Below are 22329 nucleotides of genomic sequence, written 5' to 3'. Positions count from 1 at the left end.
AAATATTACCCGAAGCATGAAGCATTGGAACATAGGAACAAAAACTACTGAGGTTCAATTAAAATTTGGTTAATATTTTGCAACTATTTGTTTTTCACTTTGTGTCCTAATTGTCTGGGACTAGGAACAAGAAATTCCCGATTTCTAATCCTAGGTATGTAATGGTATGCAATATATAAACCATACAGCTTACTTAAGCTCTCTGTGATGATCTCTTCTAAAGACAGATGATGTAAGGACGTCTGTTCAGAGGATGTTGTGAGGACAAACTTCTTAATGCCTGTAAAGCACTTTGCCACTACAACGCAGTCCCTAGGTAAAACCTAATGAGGTCTAGGGAGGGGGAACAATATTTTTATAAATTTTATTTGGCAATTCTGATCATCTTCATCGATATTTTGAGTTTTGACAACATTTGAACAGCACTGATTCCCCAATATTTTTTTCTTCTTTCCTAGAGCCAGAAAACTAAAACAAAAAATCCCAAAACAAAACACAAACTACAAATGCACTAGGAAAGTCTGTTTGAGAAATGTTCTACCTTATGGAATGTATTACAAATTAATTTCTACAGTCATTAGAGTGTTTCAAAAGCATCACAAGAACTGTAGTGCACAGAAACTGCTCCAGCATGTGGTTCTGTATACTCCTGTTTCTATGTACAGCCTATGGGGTAAGGGCAGTTACAACAGGAAAGAAACAGCAGAACTCTTCCATGCTTAGTTCTGGTTGTGGCACATGTCAGTGCCAGGTGTGGCGCATCTTATCTTTTATTTCACTTCATTCTTTCAAGCTACCTTTAACAGATACAAATAAAATAACCTTAATGACTGAAGTAAAAAATTGAAGACTATTTCCCTAGGGTGAATTGGTTATGTTGCTTTGTACTCCCTGATCCTACCTCCTTTAGAAACTACCAAAGCTGACTGAAAACCTCATCACCCTTTTTGCTTTTCCATCTGCCCTTCTAGAGAATGTTATTAGTATGCTCTCCAGCAAAAATAACATGCCTGGGCTACCTGATACCACTGAAATTGCAAAACTACTTGCCCAAAATGACCAACCTGCCAAGGTGGGATTGTCAAATTGTGTACAGCTTTTGCAGTCCTGCTGTATATGATCCAAACTATTTACTGCATTTCAACACAGAAGACAAGCAGTGGCATTGCCATGGAACTGGTGCTGGCATATAAACACGGCTTTAAGCTCTGCAAAACTTGAGCGCTGCAGAATAGCATGAAGGGGGACAGCTGCCTACAGTACTCCAGTTCCCTCTCTTCACCCCACTGCACAAACTGACTTTTGCATTCAGCTGTGATACGCAGATAACCAAATGTGGAATTGGACCCACTGATCACAGCTAATTAGAGGGTGGAAAAACTACGAGGAATGCAACGCTGTGTGTGAAGTTGTACAGAACTGCTCCAATCTGAGTTTGTCTAATTCAAGGCAGATCCTTGATGACTCAGAATCTGGAGTTAAAAAGAAAACGTCTGTTCCAGCCAAAGGACAAACCTCAGTATCACTTTTGCTGTGAACTACAGTGGAAACAGACCTGAGACCTTCTTTTTGCAATGAGGAAGTGATATTACTGCTAGCGCATTATCCAAATTACAGTACCATTCAGGTCCCTACTGTCCCACCCAATCCTAGTCACTGTTATCGCTACAAAAATTGAACAAATTAGCACATCAAATCTAATCTTCCAGGTTCCTAACCAACTTTGGCATAGTGTTGCTGATTTTTTCCACAAATGACAGATGTTTTGCCTTAGATTTTGGTAGTGGGAGGGGTAATTCCAGAACCATCTTAATGAATCTGGCAAAATCTTTTGAAAACACTGATCTGGCTAAAAGCCAAAATATTTGGCTCCATCTATTGGACCAAAGAATTAATCTGAATTTATTTATTTATTTAAAACAATTTATATGTAGGCTCCTACCATTGAAAATTTTGACCTATACATTTCATAAGTAAAAGCCAAAAAATTTTGTAAAGTTAGGCTGGCAAATCTATACTTGCATGTCTAAGTATGGATTTAAAAGCCAGTTTCATATCTGTTTCAATGAAAAAGCAGACAGAGACCTTCTAGAGTAGAATGAGCAGCTTTGCTTATAGGCAGACACCATATCAGAGGCTCGTACATCCAGTTGTTCCCCCTCACTCCTACCTCTCTAACCTCAGGAACCCGCTCACTTGAGTGTGAATGAAAGGCAGGAAGAAGGGAAAAAATTAGCCTTAGCCAAATAGTAAGCATCTGTTTTGCTTATTGACTTAGCAATTCTTACTAACGTTATACAGTAACACAGTTCCCAGGGGATTAAGATCTAAAATGGTTTGCTTCCTAATAGTCTTTTATTTTCCACACAAACATTGTGTTAATGGATTAAAGCCTAATAAATTCTTCTGAATGCAATGATTCATTGGTTATGAGTTATTTGGACCTTTTGGTTGAGCAGCATTTGCTGAAGCGAAAGGTCATCAAAATCCTGTGCTGTCTGTGCTGATCTCTGCTACAGGACCTGTGCTACAAGCGACTCTTTTGGCAGAATTGTCAGTGGCAGGTTGCAATTTCAACAGCAGTAAAGCTGCTAAGTTCTCCCTAGCAAAGTCCAGTATTTTTCTTATTCCTTCTCTGCAGAGACGTTCAGCATCAGTCTGGGTGAGCGGAGTTTATAATTTCTATTCAAATTGTGATCACTTATCAATAGCTTTCCTGATCTCTACCACAACTGGAACATGGTCATGAAAAAGAAAGCTACTTCTATGTGGGAATTGTAGTCCCTGGTAGCAAAAGGTGGGAACAAGCTTCTGGCACAGGTCCATGCAGGCCAGCTAACTTGTGAAGACACTCTGAAGCCAGTATTGCTCACGCTGTGGCTGGAGAAGGCTACAACTAGATCACGTTGGACCATTTTTCTTACTCTAGAGTTGCCAGCAGCATGTGACACATCTCTTCCACTCTGTCATGAGTCAAGCGCGTCTCCAGATTTGAATCAGTGCTAACCCTCAGCTTGACTACCTCTAGCAGACCTTTCTGTCTCCATCCCTTCTTGGCTACCTCACAATTCTCTCATGATGCTGCTGATAACAGCTGTCAGTATTTTGGGCTGACAAAATTATATGAGGACATGCAGGCTGTCCCAAAATCCATCAGAATGCAATTCATAAAAGTCTACTTTCAAAGGCATAAGCTCTGAAAGATGAGTGTCACACAGTTTTTAAGAGGTATGAGGTGGATGCAGGTACTCAGGGTCTGGGACCTCTCACAGAAAAGCCATTTGGATAGGTGAAGTACATGACTTAGTTCACATGTCAAGCCTTAGCAATATATGGCCGCCTATCTATCAATATAGACATATACTAAATATTAGGAGAACTCCACAATCATTTGTCAAAAAAAAAAAAAAAAAGGCAAGTTAGTTTTCTAAATTATTGCATTCCTCTTCTGATCAACACTGAAAGGGACTGATTAAAGTTATTGAACAGAATACATCACATAAATGCACTAAGTTCTGCCAAAGGCAGAATGATTAACGTATTACGCATGTTGGCTCATCCTTATGATTTGTTTTACAAGATAAACACCCATGACTTAGAGAATTTACCCTCTGTTTTTCATTCAGCACAGCAGTCAGAGTAGTTATACATTTTCTATTGCTTATAGATGTTTTGCTACTATACAGCTAAGCATATCCACTGAATATAAGGATTACTTTGAACAAAGACAATAAAAATGCAGTTTTCATGAAGTGTTATCTGTCACTCTCCTCAGTACATAGAAATCAGAGTTGGAAAGAACTTTCAAGCCAATGAGCTTCTGTCCTTTACGTCAATTAATCCAGACTCTTGCCCTTGCAAGATGTTTTCTACATTATATTTACTACCATTTTATCCAAAATGAGATAAAGACATCATAAATTACAAAGTTCTAGCACTTAGTCTGGCGGATAATTTCTGAAGTCTCCTATTGTCAGGAAGCTTTTCACAGATACTCTGCCGAAATGTCTGTGTTATTAATCATTAATCAGAATAGCAAATACTAGAAATAGAAACATACCAAGCAAGCTTTTTTCCTTCTTTTACTATTTCTGTTGATACTGCCAATGAATCGAGATCAAACTATTTTACAGACACTGATTCTTCCATAATCACTTGGGGGTTGTTATGGATCACAGTGCTCCTAGTCAATAGCTCTAAGACACACATGAAAGCTGGCTCTCTTAGTAAAGGGCTTACAGAGTCCCAGGACAGCTGGCTTTTCAGGTTGCCAGCACCTTTTATGCTTTGCTCATTATCGTCTTCATGTTATGGACAGACTTACAGAGCATTTACAGCATTGGCATCCTGATGTATAGGATGGAGCAGGGTGATGTGACGGACAGGCACTAGCATTTGGGATTGAATGGTGTGCATGGCTCAGCACGTCAGTATGTAAGATGGGTAAGGGCCACGGTGTTTGCACCACCACACTGCCCGGGGTACAGGATTCAGTGGACCAGGTGCCAACTACAGGGTCCTGGAGGGGGACATATGACAAATAGGAGGTGGCAGTCAGAAAACTGACTGTTGTGCTCAGAGCATGCAACCAGACAGATCTGCACACGTGCACTGTAACTTGGCCTCTGAGTTACCCCAGTGAGGGCTACCTGCAATTACACAGCAAGAGAATACAGAGAGAAAATTTTAGACCAAAAGGCCTCAGTGGGATTTTGGCTACCAGCTCCCATGGGATCAGGACATCACCTGCCCAGGATTTCAGCCTTCTCACTCTCTGAATTCAACCCACTGGAACATGCTGCTGCTTCATCTCCTTTACCTTTTAATTTATCCTATTCCCTTTAGTTATTTCTTTTATTCAATTCTTCACTTAGGTTGTGCACACATGGGTGTGCTTGATAGAGTCTCATAAGCAATTCTTCTTAAGAAACCCAGAAAGACAAAAAATTGAGTTTATCCCCTCTTATGCATGCTACCCCTGCAACCATAGCAGGAGTAAAAAACAAAAACAACTTCTTTAGTAGCTGAGAAAGCAGATCCAGATGCGAATACTAGCAAATTATTTGAGTGAGAAATTCCCATATGGAAACTCTTTCAAAGGTAGAATGGCCACTGACACTTATTAATCTTGCACTTAGTTGTTTCATATTAGCCTGTGTAGCTATTTCTGTAGATCCTCTGGCTTTCACTGCATGTGCTTAGTCTTTTCTTGTTGATAAATTCTGTCTGATAATCATCCTTCCCACTTGCTGCTAGCTTCTCCCTATCCACATCAGCAGTAAATATATTAGATTTCCTTATTGCATGCTGAAAACAAACAAGCCTGGGATTTTAAAAGACCATTTGACTTCTGTTTATGATCCTAACATCCGAACACTCTACTGAAAATCTCAGTGTACAAGAACTCCTTACTGATCCAACCTAAAATAGAGGGGGAAAAAAAACCTGAGAAATATTTAGCAGAAAATGAAAGTTAGAAAATGGCAGAAGACTGGTTTGTGAAAGTTACAATGAAGTTTACTTCTTACTGTTCCATTTAAAATCTTTGCTCTTTAATAACAGAAACTGGAAAAGTAAATTCTTTAGCAGAAAGGTGGATGAAGACTATTCCACAGAAAGCCAAATTTTTTTTTTGTAGAAAAATTCAAGTGCTCTGTTGTATTTTGTTATCCATCTAAACTGTACTGACAAAGACACACGGATTATTCCTTTTACTGTCCTGTCATCCCTGCGCTACGATCACAATTGCACTTACTCAGAATGCTAAAATCTTACTACAGCCATTTCAAAACATGAATGACTTTCACGGCTTTCCTTCACAGTGAAAACACAGCGTGGCCCAAATTGCTACTGCTCTGACCTTTTCCTGCCAGATCCTCAGCAGACTCGTGACCTGAGGAATAAGACAGCGAATCTTTATCAGAAGACCGACAGTAACTTCAGAAGACAGTATTCAACCTGAACCACACAGCTATCCCCTGTATTTCTGTTGGGTCAAAACAATGTTAATCCTAACCCGCCTTGAACAGAGAAGGCTCCCTGTCACATCTACATCCAAACTTTCCACATTTGGCCTAGCTTTACTCTTTGCTAAGCTGCTAAAGCCTCAAGTTTTATCTCTTTCTATTGAAGTAGCAAAAGAGAGCTATCAGATGGAGGGCAGGGACTGATGGAAAGCTGGGGCTTGAAAGGGGACTTTCTGATGGGTATTGTTTACAGCTTTCAGTGCAGTTTGCTTTCATCTCACTGAAGCAGGAAACAACCTCTGAGACAAAGATCTCCTCACTGCTGTCCTCGCAACATGGTGACAGCACTGAAGCACTGAATAGAGGCCCATGGAAATGTAACTCTAAAGGAAAAGGCTCATCATAACATATAATGTGTAATTACACCACTGTGGAAGAAAGCAAATTTTCATGTTTGAGTGAAATGTATAATCAATAAGCAACAGGTCCTTTCAGCTCGTAGCTCTCCACCTACACTGTGCTACTGAATAACAATGATGTTCTGCTGCAATAGCTCCAGGCAATGCTCTGAAATGCAGTTTGTTAACATAAATTCTTCTGTTAATCTTATTTTTCTGAGGCTTAACATATTTGCAGGTCTTCCTCAATATGAAATTAACTATACTTATGGTCTGTACTCAGGCTTCATATACAGGGTCTTCCCAAGTGTTAAGTCTTGGAACATTTACGCATGTAAAAATAGCAAAAATAGGGCAAAAATTCTAATAAGCACTTGTCCTCTTTTGTACTAAGTGAGATTAGTCATCATTAGTTCTCATAAGCCCAGGATTATTGCAAAACTAGGAAATTTAAACCATCCCTCTAGTTAGTAAAAACTCATTTCTTTGCTGATTTTTCAAAGTAGATACCTTTTCTTTCCATCAATAGAAGAATCAAAATTTAAAATTTGGTCAGTTATAATCTTGACTATTAAAGCACAGCTAACATTGATTGGCATCAAGGGTCTGATGAACTGCTGCACAGTCGATTAAATCCTGGATTCAGTACTGATATTAGAAAGCACCTTTTGAAATTAACATTTTGTATTTTGTATATTCATTTCTGTAGTGCTCCAGGCATAAAAAGATCTATAAAACTGAATATTTAACTTTTATATCACTCCTGCTTTTTTGTCGTTTTTGTATTTTTATTATAAATATCACACCAAATAAAAATTAAGATAAATTAAGCACAGTAAATAGTTTAAAAGTAGTTAGAAGTTGTTGCACTTTATCTTTGTTTAGTATAAAATAGAACCTGTTGAAGCATATGCATCCTATACACATAAAAGGAATAACACAAAAAAAGATGCCTGAATAACATACTTGTTCAAATAAATGCAAACCAGTTCTCATTTATTTTGCAAATTTCTGTCAGGAACATATACTCCCTGGGGTTTCTCAATTTTTATATATTTGACCTTGATGCTCAGGATGAGAACTCCTGATTTGGTGGTTCCACAACAGTTCATCTATCTTTTTCATTGCACCACTTTGGGAAATGAATGGACTCAGTGCCTGAGCAATATGTTACCTAGAAATTCTCCAGAAGAAATCTTGCTTCGATTGCAAGGCAAGAAGCTTTTATAGTTCATACAGCTATTCTTAGCAATTGCATAGCAACTTCCATCTGCAGATCACCATAGAGATTAACAACCAATCTGTATCAATTTTCTCCATCCAAGTCTCCTCGTGATTCATTGCTTCATGAAGAAGCTTCCTCAACATTCCCTGTGATCACAATCCAAGATACCTGGTTCAGAGGCTTCCCTTAGAGCGTGCCTCCCAGTGCTGAGCAGGTTCTGCGTCAGCATCGGGAGGTGAGCCCCTGAGATCGGCATTCCCAGCACACCCCTCGTCAGGTCCTCAGTGCTCTGAAACAAGACCTCACACTGGGCAGCTAAGTCCCCAGTGCTGTCTGTGTTGCCTGACTGACCGCCCCAAGTTCTATGAACGTGAATCTTTTTTACTTTCCCTGCGTAATTTATACATAAACATATTGCACGTGAAATAAAAAGAGCTTATCTGGGTGCCTATGCTCTCATAATTCATAACTTGAATAATATTAGTGTCAGGTTTGCTTTTTGTGAGCATTCATACATATAAGGAGCTCACTGGCAACGAAAAGAAGAGATTGGAACAACCAATAAAAGGAGCTGAAGTGGATTATTTTTGTTGTATTTACCCAGTGTATTGGATTGAGTGACCAAGCTTCCTTTACAAAGACACAGTTTATTGTCACACTACCAGAAATTTTCTTGCTACACTTGCAGTGCAACTCCACAGAGGGAGTATTATCCCAGTCTGCTCTCACGGTCCTTTCCATCTCATGCTTGAAAGCTTTAAAGATTTAATGCTATATTAAATGTGTTACAAAATGTCACTGGTTGCAGAGTACAGGTAATCTCACCCCCCCAGTAAAGCAGGGTGAAAGACCCCACAGCTAGCTGGGCTCTTAGCAATGGACTCTAGTGTAATGACTAAGAATAAAATTCGTACATATTATCTCATCTCTAGGCTGGAACAAAAATCTAATGCATCAAGAGAAGTTACATCTTTTTTTCTTTAAAGGTGCATATTCACTCTGTTAATTGAAGAGCAGACACTGGAAATAATCAGGTAATTGGTTCTTGCTGTAAATAATTTATTGGGCTTTGTAATAAACATAACTCTTTCTGCTCTCAGTCCACAGCTTTCCTCATCTAGCTGCTACTGCTAGGCTAATCGTCCTTGCTTGCAAATATATTTGTATTATACAAGCCTTTCCATTAATGCTCTGAGATTAAATGTCATAAAATTAGATGTGTTTTTCAGTAACACTTGAAAATGTAGCACCTGAATTACAGCAATGGCTGCAATGGTGCAGCTGTAAACATGATACGTTGCCCTGAAGAGAGAGTCTGGAATTTTTTATTGATCTTAAAAGCTTGCATGTGGTTTAAAGTTAGTGTTACGATAGCAATAGCAAGATTCAGCAAAGAATTTCACCCAAAATCACTTCAGCATCTACAGCTAGTGCCAGAAAATGACCACAGTATATACGGTTACCTAGATCAAGGTGAACCATAGTGCACATATAAATATACATACATGTAAATGCACGCACATAACAGCTTTCATTTTTTAAATTGCTGCTCTTCAACTGAGCTACTTTGTACCCTTCTAAGAAAACAGATAGGAGAGATGAAACAGTATCATATCTCCAGGTTGCATTTAGAAAATATCTTTGCAGCTGAAAAAATGCAGTGTTATCTGCTAAATTAAGTGTGGCTCTTTCAAGGAGACAGTCGACTCCCAGCTGCTGGAGAAAAGGAACATTTATTTAGGAGAGAAAATAATGGGTGAAAATATGTTTACTGTATTACCCAGGGCCTTTTTCACTCACCTTTTCATGTGTTTTCATGAAATCCTAGTGAACTCTCAGGAACCAGGGCACAGGGTGAAATCAGGAGCCCACCCAGCCCAGAACACAGTGCTCAGAGAAAAATATGAGAGAGGAGACTGAGAGTCTCCACTGGCCAATATTCCTTGCAGGACTTTGGTATTCAACCAGGTTGTTTTTCTTGCTTCCTGTTTTATTGAGGGCTATGAATACCACCTGCAACAGAAATCATAGTGCCCATCATGAACTGAAGGGCCCCAAGCCCTCGCCATGGACTCGGAGGCTGTCTGAACACGCTCCCCTACACAGTGCCTCCCTGAACCAGCTTCTCTGCTCACTGCCTGACCACAACTCTCCAGCCATTGTTTTCCAGCTGTTCTGATGCTTTTTTGTTGTGTAACTTCAGACACAAGAGCAACAGTTATTGTTGAAAAAGGAAAGAGTAGGAAAGTCGCAAAGACTATTACGCAACAGTAATTCTGTTAAGAGCAATCTGAACATTCAGCATCACCAACCACAAGCCCTGATCAAACCTCTGTTGGAGTATGACCCTGTTTCTCAGCCCAGAAAACAATATTTTTCATCAACTGAATTGTTGCATAGGAAATATGAATGCAAATATGACATTAGGTAGGGAAGCAGATGTATTTGGTGACAGCCTTACAGCTGTGAAGGGAAGTCACGTAACTTAACATATGCACATATGCATCCTGAGAGAATAAAATGCTTCACCCTGGTCTGTGAGCTCATGGTAATGAAGACTCCTTCAAGATCCTTGAGTGCTGCTCTGCTGATGTTCCCCAAAGAGGTACTAACTTTGGCCATTTTTCATGGACTGAATCACACAAATCGAATCACCTTTCTCTTTCTCTGTCATCTACAGAAAAATCCTTGAAGCCACCTATCCCTAATCACACTGATTATAATTTGGTTCAAATTAGTGAATAAAAAACAATACAAGAACTGTAACAGGACAGAATGCTGGCCCAGAAAACTACAAATCTATGAAAAATAGCACTGTTCAACAGCTGTCCAGATTTAATTTTAGGATAAACAGTGGAACACATCACTTCTTGTTCTACCTAGCATTGATTTAATACTTGCAGTACTCATTTAAATCATTTAATTTGCAGAACTTTTAGGTCCATCATCTGTTCCCACAGCTCAGTCAATACTGTGGCTCAGCTCACACAAGAAATTGATCTGCAGGCCGCTCTTTACAAGACAGATTAATTTTTGTCGATTGATTGATTGGCCTCTGTCTGCTACACATACTAATTTTGGACCATTTAAAGCTCATAAGGCTTTACATTGAGATTCATGGATTTCACAGGGTAATAAAATGATGAATGGGTGTTCAGCCAAGAGCAGACAACTGATGCAAGCTTGAGGAGAGAGACCAAAATAATCCCCACAGAGTGGAAAGTGCAGAGCTGCAATGTCACCTCTGTTTCTGTTCAGATTTTCCCCAGGTGGTTGGTGGTTCACTCTTCCAACCCATGCAGACCAAAGCAATACTTAGGGCAACTTCAGGCACTTTTACCAGGTCTGTGCCTCAGGGGGTGCTCTGCTGCCTCCCAGCCCTGATGTTCAGATGAAGATCTCCTGGTTTAAACACAGCTGGAAGAGCCAGCCTGTCCCTGGCTCCATCATAGAGGGTGACAATGGACACACTTTCTACAGTCTTGGCTTCTGTCTCTCTTATCTCTTAGTGGGGCATATTGAGGGTTTTGATCACTCTTCATTAATGCTCTAAAATCACATATCCTTCCTGGAGATCAACTTAAGCATTATCGTTATTGGCCTATGATTTCATATACAAATGCAATACACATGCCCAAAGGTAACCAAAATAACATGTTTTCCTGATAAAATATCAGGTCTTTAAAAGCATTTTTACATGAAGAAATTAAGACATTTGCTGGTGTTACAGAAGGTTTTATATTCATTCAGTTATCTCCTAAAATTTCCCAGTTGACTGAAGAACTGATCTCACCATCCATTTTTGTGTAGTCAGCCCCGTCACAACACAGCTGGGAAGCACAAACCTGAACTTTTACTCAGTGCTTTTTCCAGGTAGGGTTTAAGGTGTTAACAAAATCTCCAGTATATATAGCATTGCTGAGGATCTAGTCACTGCAGGATACCAGCTGAGATCACCTTCCTTCTGCAACTGCAGTTCAGTTTTCCAGTATTGATGGAGGACTGTTTTCCAGAGGGGGGGCCTCGTTTGGATCTTGTTTCTCTTATCAGTCTGCTGTACTCAATGTCCTTCAGCTTACAAAGTTGTGTGAGTTATGTCTTCAGTTTGGTCTTTGTGGCTTGGCAGTATTGCGTCTTATAAACTGGAACATGTAATAACACTGATTCTCTCTTCAGCATTCCACAGCGTATTATATTACAAAATCTGGATGCCTAGAAAATAAGCACCTTCACAATTAAATAATAAACATATGAATCTGGAATATCAACCAGCACCTGGACACATGAAGTACGTCGACCAGAGGAAAACCATCCAGCTCACTCTCTGTTGGAATCTGCAGTTATTTTGGCTCAAGGAACCTGAACCAAAGGCTCTTTCTTTCTGCAGGTTATAGCGTCAGGATTTATTTTCAGACAGTCTGTTAAGTACTTTGTATGCTCCCCACAGAAATCTCCTTGGAAGGAGATTTCTCTCTATATATAGTTCTTACAAGCATGACTGATTCATGCAGGTCTCCACAACATGCTGCTTCAATTTTATCTTGTTGCCATACCATATGTTTTTTGAACTACCACTTCAGCCCACTCCAAATTCCATCAAATGGCTTCAAAGGAGATGATAAATGGCCAAGGAGGAAAGCACTTCAGGGCAAAGTCTGTTCTGAGCTACACTTTGTAAATGAGCAGTAACTCTTTTGATTTCATTGCAATTACTCTGATTTCTACACCAATATAACTATCTGGCTCTTCATTTTCCTCTTCCAGCAGAGAGATATGTATACATTTTGTATTTAGAGATTTTGTCATGCTGAAAAATAAATCTTCCACACAACTTCCTGCTGGTTGGAATTCATTTGAAATGGAACTTATTAATTGGCATGTCATTGGACTATAGCCTTTCCAATCAGGCAATCTTTGCAACTCCAACTAAACTGTTAATTGATGTTACCGCCCTCAAATTACCAGCTTTTTGTAGATACAAATAAAAAGGAAAAACATAGAAGATCCAGAATTAATAAAAAATAGCAGCAGGTTTTCTTTTTCAGACTGGTGTTTGTATCCTTTTAGGACAACTACACTAGACTAGCTGAGTGCCCCAAGAATATATGCACTTATTTATTTTATTAATGATTACATTGACTTTGTGTGCTCTGAAATTAGGATACTTTCTCAAACAAAGGCTTTACAACCAAGTATTAACAGGACTCCTGGGTCTGCCTCAGAACCTGGAGCTAGAATTTCTTAAAGCCTGCCAAAAAGGAATGTTTCTCAACCTCTTCCTATAAAAAAACCCTCTCTGAAGGAAAAAAAAAAAAAAAAAAAAATCTATCACTTGCCTTGTGCAGCATCAGCATCATGGTACTCATTTATAAGCAAGTAAAAATAATTTTTCTGTTCTATTTTATCAGGTTTATTTTTACCCATCTTGTTTATTTGCTGGTTGCATGCACAGGAATGTGTGTATGCAGTCGTAGTTGCACATTTGCAAATATTTCACAGGCTGTTTTTCCATGTCTTACAGAAACACAGCCACAGCCAAAAGGCACTGAAGCCTGAGTGTTATTATGCTGGGAGGCAGCTACGAAGTACAGACCTGGAAGTTTGGAAGTTCCACTGCTGCAGTGCCACTATGCAGACCCTCCTTTATATGTATTTGGGAGGGGAGCAAGGGGAGTTGAAAGCAGCTGCTGCATCTTTCAACACATCAGAGGGATTTCTGAATCTTACCATCATATGCTGTTAGCCCTGCTTAGTTCCCTGTTCTTGAGAAAGCCAGAAGGTAAGGCTGGGATCCGGCAGGATGAGCCCAGCAGGTTGACCTGCCTGCTCTCACCACCGCTCACTCTGGAGGAACTCTTGCCCTGCGTGGCAGGTCGGCATTCCTGCCCCAAACAGGCTGCAACATACACAGGTGCCCACTCTGCCTTTGGTCTGCTTGGATATCTGGTGCCGAGCAGGAAGAGGTTTTGCTGGGATGCTATAATCATGCATTTACCCAGGCCTTTCCTGCTCTTTTCCAGAATCTGACAACCTCTAGCTGGGAGGTTATGACCTGTAGTTAGAACTCTTACGACTCACACCTAATTTAGATGCAACTATAGGATGTAAAGTCATGAGAACAGTAAGACCTGTACAGTCCAAGGAGAGAAAATAGACTGGTATCTAAACTATATATTTCTAACAGGTAATCTGCTTCTCACCAGGATGCTTGTCAAGCTCTTGAGAGAGAGACTGACATACACATAACAGACCTGAAGCATCAGCCTTGGCTCAAGGCGCCGTTGCAAGAGCCTTCATCCTTCAACAAATCAAATGTTGAAGATCTGCTGTGTGAGGGCTGCACTCTGCCTCCCCTGTCAGAGAGCAGCAGTGACCACCAGCAGGGAAATCCCCTTTTGCAGGGTGGCGGCCAAAGGAGGAATCCTGGGGTGCCCACTGCAAAGCACAAGGGAGCAGAGAACTCTGCAGAAACCATCCCCTTTTGCACAGGGAAAAAGGCACCAGCCCTGTCACAACCCTTGATGTACAAGAGTCACAGGAGACACTCATTTAACCCTTCCTCTTTATAAAACAGCAGTAAGAGAAAAGAGCGGGGGATTTAGAGAAAACCAAGAAGGAGGTGGACAGTGGATATGGTCATAAAGGAAGGTCCAAGATGATGACGACTTCTTTAATTGCATATATGTGCTTTTAAATTAAGTTTATAGAATACATTAAAATTAATTTAGCATATAGAGTCTAGTTGTGCATCAGGGTGTGTACAAATAGCTCAGTATCCTGCTGGGAATATGTCTGAAGAGATTGGAGCAAAGGCAATATCATGGTTCCCACCACAGGGCTCAGAGAAAGCTATGCTCTCCCATCCTGGCTTTGCCTCTTGGCCTCTCCAATCCTGTGAATATAGTTCCCTACTTTAAAAGGAGGATATTTAATTATAGCTGGATATTTTAAGTTCAGGAGAGAGGAAGGAGGGGAGAAGCAAACAGTTTTAAACACAAAACAATACCCTTTTGTTTATTTTTTCTTTTATATGGGAATTCTACTGCCTTGCTTTTATTTACTCTTACTCTAATTTAAAGTGACATCTGTATTCAGAACAAATGAGCAAAAAAGAATCCGTATGTACTACGAAATGCTGAGAAAATAGAAAAAATACTGACTAATAAGACCTTCTCAAAATACTGTCACAGATAGGGTAGTTGCCTGGGACTCAGAAATTCTATGTTTTGCATCTACTCATACCACCGTTTTGCCACTGGGACACATAGAAGTTGAGGTAGTATTACTGGCCTATTTCGTGAACTGCTTGGAGACCAATGGATGAAAAGCAGAGAAGAGCAGGAATATAATTAAACAAGGGTCCAGCATTTTTCTTGTTCCCTTCCCCAGCTCTCATACCAGCGTGATTTGGCATTAGGCAAAGAGAGAGGATTATTCACTCTAAATCCCTAGTTACACAGAATAAATCAACAGCTGCAAGCCATATGATAAAACCATGTCCCCTATCACAAGCATTACCCTTGAGACAGATGAATGTTTCTGGTTGGAGACACGCTGCACGCAGCCCATTCCTCAGCAGGTTGGGTTGCCTTCAGACCACTTAAGGCAGTAATTACTAGCATATAGTTTGCAGAGAGCATCCTGGGAGACCCTCCAGGCTTGCTCATGCCATGGGAAATAACGTATTGAAATTGAGGCTGACAGAAAGAGAAAAACACTGTATCATCTATGGTGTGCTATGGGCTAGGTGCTGGTGATCACAAGTGTAGCATGTGTGGGATGGGAAGGGCAAAACAAATGCTTTCCATGGAAAGCTCTCCTATTCAGTGTCAAAGTGAAGAGTACATGAGTCTGTGCTTCTCCACTGCATCAGTCCCAAAATATCTCTCCTTCACCCAGGCATATGCAGAAAAACCTGCAATGGGGCTGGGGATTTCCTTTTAGTAGGGACTGAAGTTCAGATTCAACATTTTAATTTCAAAATCTGTAAAACTGCTATTAATGGAAATATTTGTACTATAATGTGGCCAAAAGTGGAAATTATGCAGAAAAGGGCTGTCATGGTTTAACCCCAGCCAGCAACTAAGCACCACGCGGCTGCTTCCCTCTCCCCACTCCCAGTGGGATTGGGGGGGGGGGAAGGTAAAACTCGTGGGTTGAGATAAGAACAGTTTAATAACTAAAGTAAAATAAAATACACTACTAACTAATAATAATAATACAATAATAATTGTAATGAAAAGTAATATAACAAAAAAAAGAAATAACACCCAAGAAAAGACAAGTGACGCACAAAGTTCACTGCTTTTTTCCTTTATTTTTTCTAATGAAATTACTGCGCGTAGTTGGCTGTATAAAACCTTCCTTAATCATTTCAATAGCACCCCACAACAGAAGTTACTCTGCTGAAATCCACAAAATTGTTTGTGGATTTGGATACTACTTAATAAATAGCATGACCTGAAGTTAGATAACTTTTCAAAGTGGCAAAAATGTCTGTCTTGGGCACAAACCTGTAGCATTGGGGAGTTACAGGCTGGGAACGTAACAGAGACTATTCACAAGCCTCATTATATAGTTGCTATTGCAGAATCATAAAACTATATATTAAAAATTTATCTGGATGGCTTTATTCTACTTTCACCTCTCCTATAAATGCATCAGAAGCAGACACAATAAACAAGGAGGAATATTTATCACCTTCATTCTTTTAACAAGATCTGGACAACAGCCTTTTCTAATAAAATTACAATATAAATGTGATTAAGTCCCAAGATATAAAATGATGGAAACAGTGCAGAAATTCAAAGCTATGTCACTAATGAGTGATATTTGCACAGTGCTGGACCAGATAAGATGGGGAGAACTTAAGGTCTCAGAACTTAAACCTGCATTTTATCCAGAACTAATTTCCTCTAATCACATTCTCAGCAACTACATGGCTATTTCTCTACAGTTGAAAGGCTTTGTTAGCCAATCTACAAATGTCTCTTGTATTGAAAGACTAAAAATGGGCAGCTTTCCATACTAATAACAGAGTAAAGAACTGAAAAAGCTGTACATCAGGCCTTATATTGTCAGAGGTGTTACCAGGTTAACATGAAAAGTTGGGCTGAATAAAAATTACAATTAAGGAAACAGGAGAACCAAAATACACCGTCATTGTATTGAAAGGTACCTTCACTAATGTAATTTTCAAAGACATTTACAGAATTGTGGGTTGGCAGCTAAATTTTGAAGATACAGTATTAAATAGGAGCAGTAATAGAAGATTTGCTTTTTTGAAAATTTAAAAAACCCTATATTTCAGGGTTTTCAGGTAAAAAGAAGAATACAGCATAACTAATCACTAATCACTAGATTGGCATCTATTTCTCATTGAAATATAGTATGTCTAGCATATCATTTAACTTCTAAAAATGAGATGTAACAGAGACTAAATACATTTGATCATGCTGGGAAGATATCACAAAAACATATACTGGATTTTTTTTTTTTTCAGATACTCAGGTAATGAACATTTCATGTCCACATGTGATAATGCTTTTCCTGACATGATTTTTTAAATATATAGCCTACAGGGCTATAACAGACCTCTATATTTAAAGGAAGGTTAAATTCTTGTGTGTCTTTAGTTCTGCCAGTAACAGCTGGTATCTCTCCACACTGAAAGCCCATTCATCTAGTCCATATTTAGAAGCTAACAAACAGATGTCAACATCTGAGCTAGTTATCTAGACTCCCTTCAGTATCAGAGGGGAGAAACTGGCATTCCTAAAGGGCAATTCATTCAATATTTTAGACTTCCACTTTAGGAGGAGAGGAATCATCCCATAAAGGTGCTGCTTTGCCAGGGAGAATAACCTGGACAAAGAGCTCAGAGCTGATGTATACATGACAGATATCTCAAGTTAGAGGAGATGAATTCCACCGTAAACCTCTATGTCCAACATCTCCCTCGTACAGGAGGCTCATGATTAATTCTTTTTAAGGGGAACATTTGCAGCTGGCAAGGAGTCCCACACACAGTGTTTATGTACAGTATTATTCTCCCAGAGACAGAAAAGTAAGCAGGCCAAAGATCAGCTATGTGCATTACACATTTCGCTGTACTGTGCTATTCCTATCTAGCATTTCACAAAACTTCTTTCAAGGTCTTCTGGGACTACAGTCTTCATTTTGGGCTGAAATAGCTGTTCAATAAAGATAGGAGGCATCTGTGATTCTGAGCAAATATATGCTTTGGCTCAGAGGCACCAGAGTTCTGGGATGCTGAAAAGCAGCACGTCATTGCCTTCTGAATCTGGCAGGTGTCAGTCATGAAGGAAGCTAAAAGAAATGCTGAGAGCCTGCTGGCTTTGACAAGTAGAGGTTCACAGGTGCAGCAGAGCTGCCTCTTGGGTTCAGCTTATAGGAGGTGACAGACAGTGAAGCGTAGCCTAAGAAGAGAAAGGCCTCCTTTGGGAAAAGCCTTCTGAGAGAGGTTTCATAAACACAGAGCATGGCTCCTCTGTACATTTCAATCCCACTGCTTATTATTCTATGGAACTTTCTTGCCAAAAATAACCACAAAAGGGTCAGAAGCTAAGCCAAAGGTCCACCTAAACACAACTAACATTTATTTGTTCACAAAGTTTTTGAAAACATGCACATTACCAGCTGGGCTCTGACAGCAGAACTTCAGCATATGGAAAAGAAAATCCACTATTTAAACCTAAAAATAAACACGAGATGTTCCGCTGCTTAATTTAACTGCCAGCATTTCTGATTCTTCCTTTTGCATTCTGTAAACCCATATCTTAAATTTAGACTAAGGGTGACAGACAAATCAGGCTGGAGAAAAGGGAGGTCCCACATCTCAGCCTCAACTTTGCCTCACATAGTTTCAGAAAGCAGGCATCTGCCAGTGCTTTTCTTGTGTGTAAATATGGGATATAGGCAGCACTAAACTGAATATAAAGTATCCCTGCAGTAACGTGGGCAGTTTCCTGCACTGTGACGGGAGAGCTCGTACTGCTCTAGAAAGTGCTAATAAAATAATGGATGGTCCCTTAGCTTCTTCCCAGTAAAGCCCTGCTTTGTGAACACAGCTGAAGACCTGGGATCTTCATAAACCTCACCTAAAGTACAAGGGATGAGTATGGTACAAGCCCTCTGTTATAGTCTTTATCTTTGCAACACACTCTTCCAGCAGAAAAAAAAGCAATATAGGAAGGCAGTAGAAAATACTAAAGCTGTTGATTTTGAAACAATCTGTATAGAAAAGGACACTTTTCTCATGTGTTGCAGTTTGTTTCTACCAGAACGGCTATTTTACAGATGGATGCACTTACTGAGCTGGACCACCCAGGAACTCGTGATAGATGACAGAAGAGAAGCCAAAAGCCGTGACTCTAATTTCTCTATGTTGACCATGATCTCCACAAAACAGAGGTAGCACGTTCGTGAGGAGCGGAGGGGCTTTCCTCCATGAGCGCACAGCACTCGGTTTTCCCTCCAGAGGCTGCACAAGCTGTGCTCCAAAGGACTGTGCAAATGTGGAGCTAAACACCACAACCAAGAAGACAGGATATTCCACACTGTTGTACAACAGAGGACATGCTCTATTTACATTTTTTTCATCTCACTGCTCGGAAGATGAAAGTAAGTTTTCTGATAGCAGATCTTTGAGTGGTGACATTTTTTACCTATTGAAGTCTGGAGCAGCATTGCCCATCATGAAATTGCAGGATACAAAAGTTTTGAGATGTAAAATTCAATTCAGAATATTAGTCAGATTTCAGCAGCAAAAATAAAATGGAAAAAAAAAGTGATACTTTCAGAAACATTGTATATATTTATAACATTCATCTCATTGTGATGGGACTGTGGCCAAAGCATTTTTCATAGCAACTCCTGTTGCCTCAGAGACAGTAACATCAGAAAAGTAGAGTTAGATGCCTATAATATTCATGGAATTATTTTATTTCTTAGTCCCTTAAAACAATCTCTAACTATTTAACCAGTAAGTGTCTCTGAAAATAGCTAGAAAATACATGTTTGCATATTTTGACAATGTAATTATGTTTATATTTTAAAGTCATCATTAATAATGCTTCTGATTGTTTAAGTATTATGTTAAATGAAGAAACTAAATTATTGTAGAGTATCTCAGTTTTAACAACATAAAATAAGAAAAATGCAATATCTCTAAGTAGTAGTTCTGGAAATAATTTTAGCAATTAAAAATTGCTTCCTTATTATCACACATTGCCTTCATGAACTTTAAAGTAGGATACTTCTGTCATAGTAGATTATTTTATGTTAAATGCACATGCACACACACACACAACTAATTCCAACATAAAAATTATTTTCAGCCTTTCTCTGTATGCAGATTAATATATAATTTCTGCAGAAACATTTGAAGCATCTAAAGAATAGCAGGACATACTTTGCTTTTATCCAAAACATTTTATAACTGTCATTTGCGAATACTCAAAATCACTCGGAGAGTGGGAGGGGGAAATTCTTTCACTGGCTGTAATGGTGGATGAAAAATGTATGTGCTTCAGGGAAAAGGAAATAGTTCTAATATGAACTAAAGCATCTGAGGACAAGGGCAGGGGAGAGCAGGGGGCTGTTTGTCGTTGAACATTTCCTAGAAGACAGCATCTATAAATGAGCTATGTCTACTAACAACTAAAAGCACAGAAATTGTGAAGTTGGAAAGAGTGGAAAAACCTCTTCAGTATTCAAATACAGAGTTCATCTTATATTTGGCAAATACAATCAACTGTGAATTTTGTGCCAGTGATATATTTTCTAAAATGTAGCACATGGCACTGCCTGCAGTGAATTCAGGCTCCTCAAAACCTCTAAAAGGCCTTTCTTCCAGAACACAAACAAGGTATTTAAGAGAGAGATGAGACTACCCAGAAGAAAATACACTGTTTAAAGCAACAGTGGTTCATATCATAGAATTGAAATCCCTGTGCCCAGAACAAATACAGAAGTGCCACTGTTAGAGAATCACTGCATAATTTCAGTTGGAAAGAAGCTCTGGATGGTCCAACTCCCTCACTCAAAGCAGGACCAGCCTTAATGCTAGATCTGGCTTCAAGCTCAGAACAATTTCCCAAGGCCATGCCTGTTTCAGGTGTGAATGTCACCGAGGATGGAGATTCTCCTTGCTCTCTGGGCAAACAGTTCTAATTTAAATATCAATTATGTGAAGCTGTATGTACATGCACACCTCAGCAAAAGAGACAACACAATGCTTCTGGAAGAGTGGAGCAGTACCATAGTTTTAACTATAAACAGGGAGAAGCTCAGGTGCTGGGATGTCTGGGCAGACATCTATAGGAAGCTGAATTGCCAGCTGTGGCTTACCTTGGCAATGAAGGTCTCTGGCTTTATTCTGTCTTTTGCCTTTCCCCAGAGCGCTGCATGTTCCAGATATATCTGTGTTGGGAGACCTGGGAAAAATAGACATCTATCAGAGGAGGAGACTTAGCATTTAATGAGGGGTTTGGTGGCCAGCAACCTTCTTTTAATTAATGTAATATTAATATGCAAATTAGCAAACTGCTTAACAGAAGAAAATCCAAATAAAGCTTAATCAGCTTGTGCATATAAATCATTTCATATTATACCGTCTACTCAGTCCTTGAAGGCTAATGTTAAACAAAGGGAGAGCTCTCTGCAGTATCTCTAAAATGACAGGTACTTCTACTTCCAGTTCCAGGTACAACAGACTAGTTGTTATTTTATGCTCCCCCTGTGCCAAAAAACAGCAAGGTTAATCCAAAGAGCAAATGGGAAGATTTATGAAGACAAGCCAAATAAAAAACTTCTATCAGAAGCACAAGTAAAGAAATAGTTACAATGACTGGCAAGATCATTTCAACTCAAGTTATATTTTTTACTTCATTAGACAATAGGGAAGTGGAGTAAATGCTGTGTAAATTAAGTACACTTATTTTAGAAAATTAATTACCAAAATCACTTTCAAATGGGGTTATAGGTAGTGGAGGCTTATCTGATTGAGACAGTGGAGACAAAAACACTGGGATCATTCATGAATCCCATTAGATTTAATTAAATTAAGACTGTGAACAGATACGCCAGGAAGAATCAGGAGATTTTGGCTTCTGTCCCAGTTATTTTCTTGGGGGCTTTCCTCTAAGGCAATATTTGTGCATCTCTTCTGTTGACTGAACTTTTTCAAAGTCAAGTTTTCTGGTGACCCTATGCCCTAATATTTACTACAAAAGAAAGAATAAACTTATGTGCAACTGATAAAAATGATAAAGCTGCGGCATTTATTCTTGTGCTTGACTTTAGAGGTTAACAGAAAATAGTTAATCTTGAGACACACGGTAGGAGGATAAAAGAGGGTGAAATTTTTTCTGCTTTAGAGTGAAACACAACTTATGGTGACTCCTTCTTCCAGTGCCAATTACCTTTTATTCTGCCCTTTGAGGGTTATGTCTCACTGGTTGTGAAACACCTCCAGTAGTAATTTTGTTAATATGTAAACCTCCTTTGGGTACCTATTGCCTCCGAAATTTTAAAAATAGGAAATACTGTTCAGATCATACACTCATACTCCAGCCCAGTCAAGTTCATTGTATTTTATCCAGTAATTTGTGAACAGAGCTCAACAGACCGGAGCTGAATTTAAGACTATAGACAGACATCAATTTGTAATTAATAGCCTTGTAAGACGAAGAAACTACCTGATCTCTCAGAAGCTGTT

This window comes from Gymnogyps californianus, chromosome 14 (genome assembly GCF_018139145.2).
Source record: "Gymnogyps californianus isolate 813 chromosome 14, ASM1813914v2, whole genome shotgun sequence".
Taxonomy (NCBI): domain Eukaryota; kingdom Metazoa; phylum Chordata; class Aves; order Accipitriformes; family Cathartidae; genus Gymnogyps; species Gymnogyps californianus.
The sequence above is the reverse complement of the archived record's forward strand: the minus strand, read 5'-3'. Positions refer to the sequence as shown.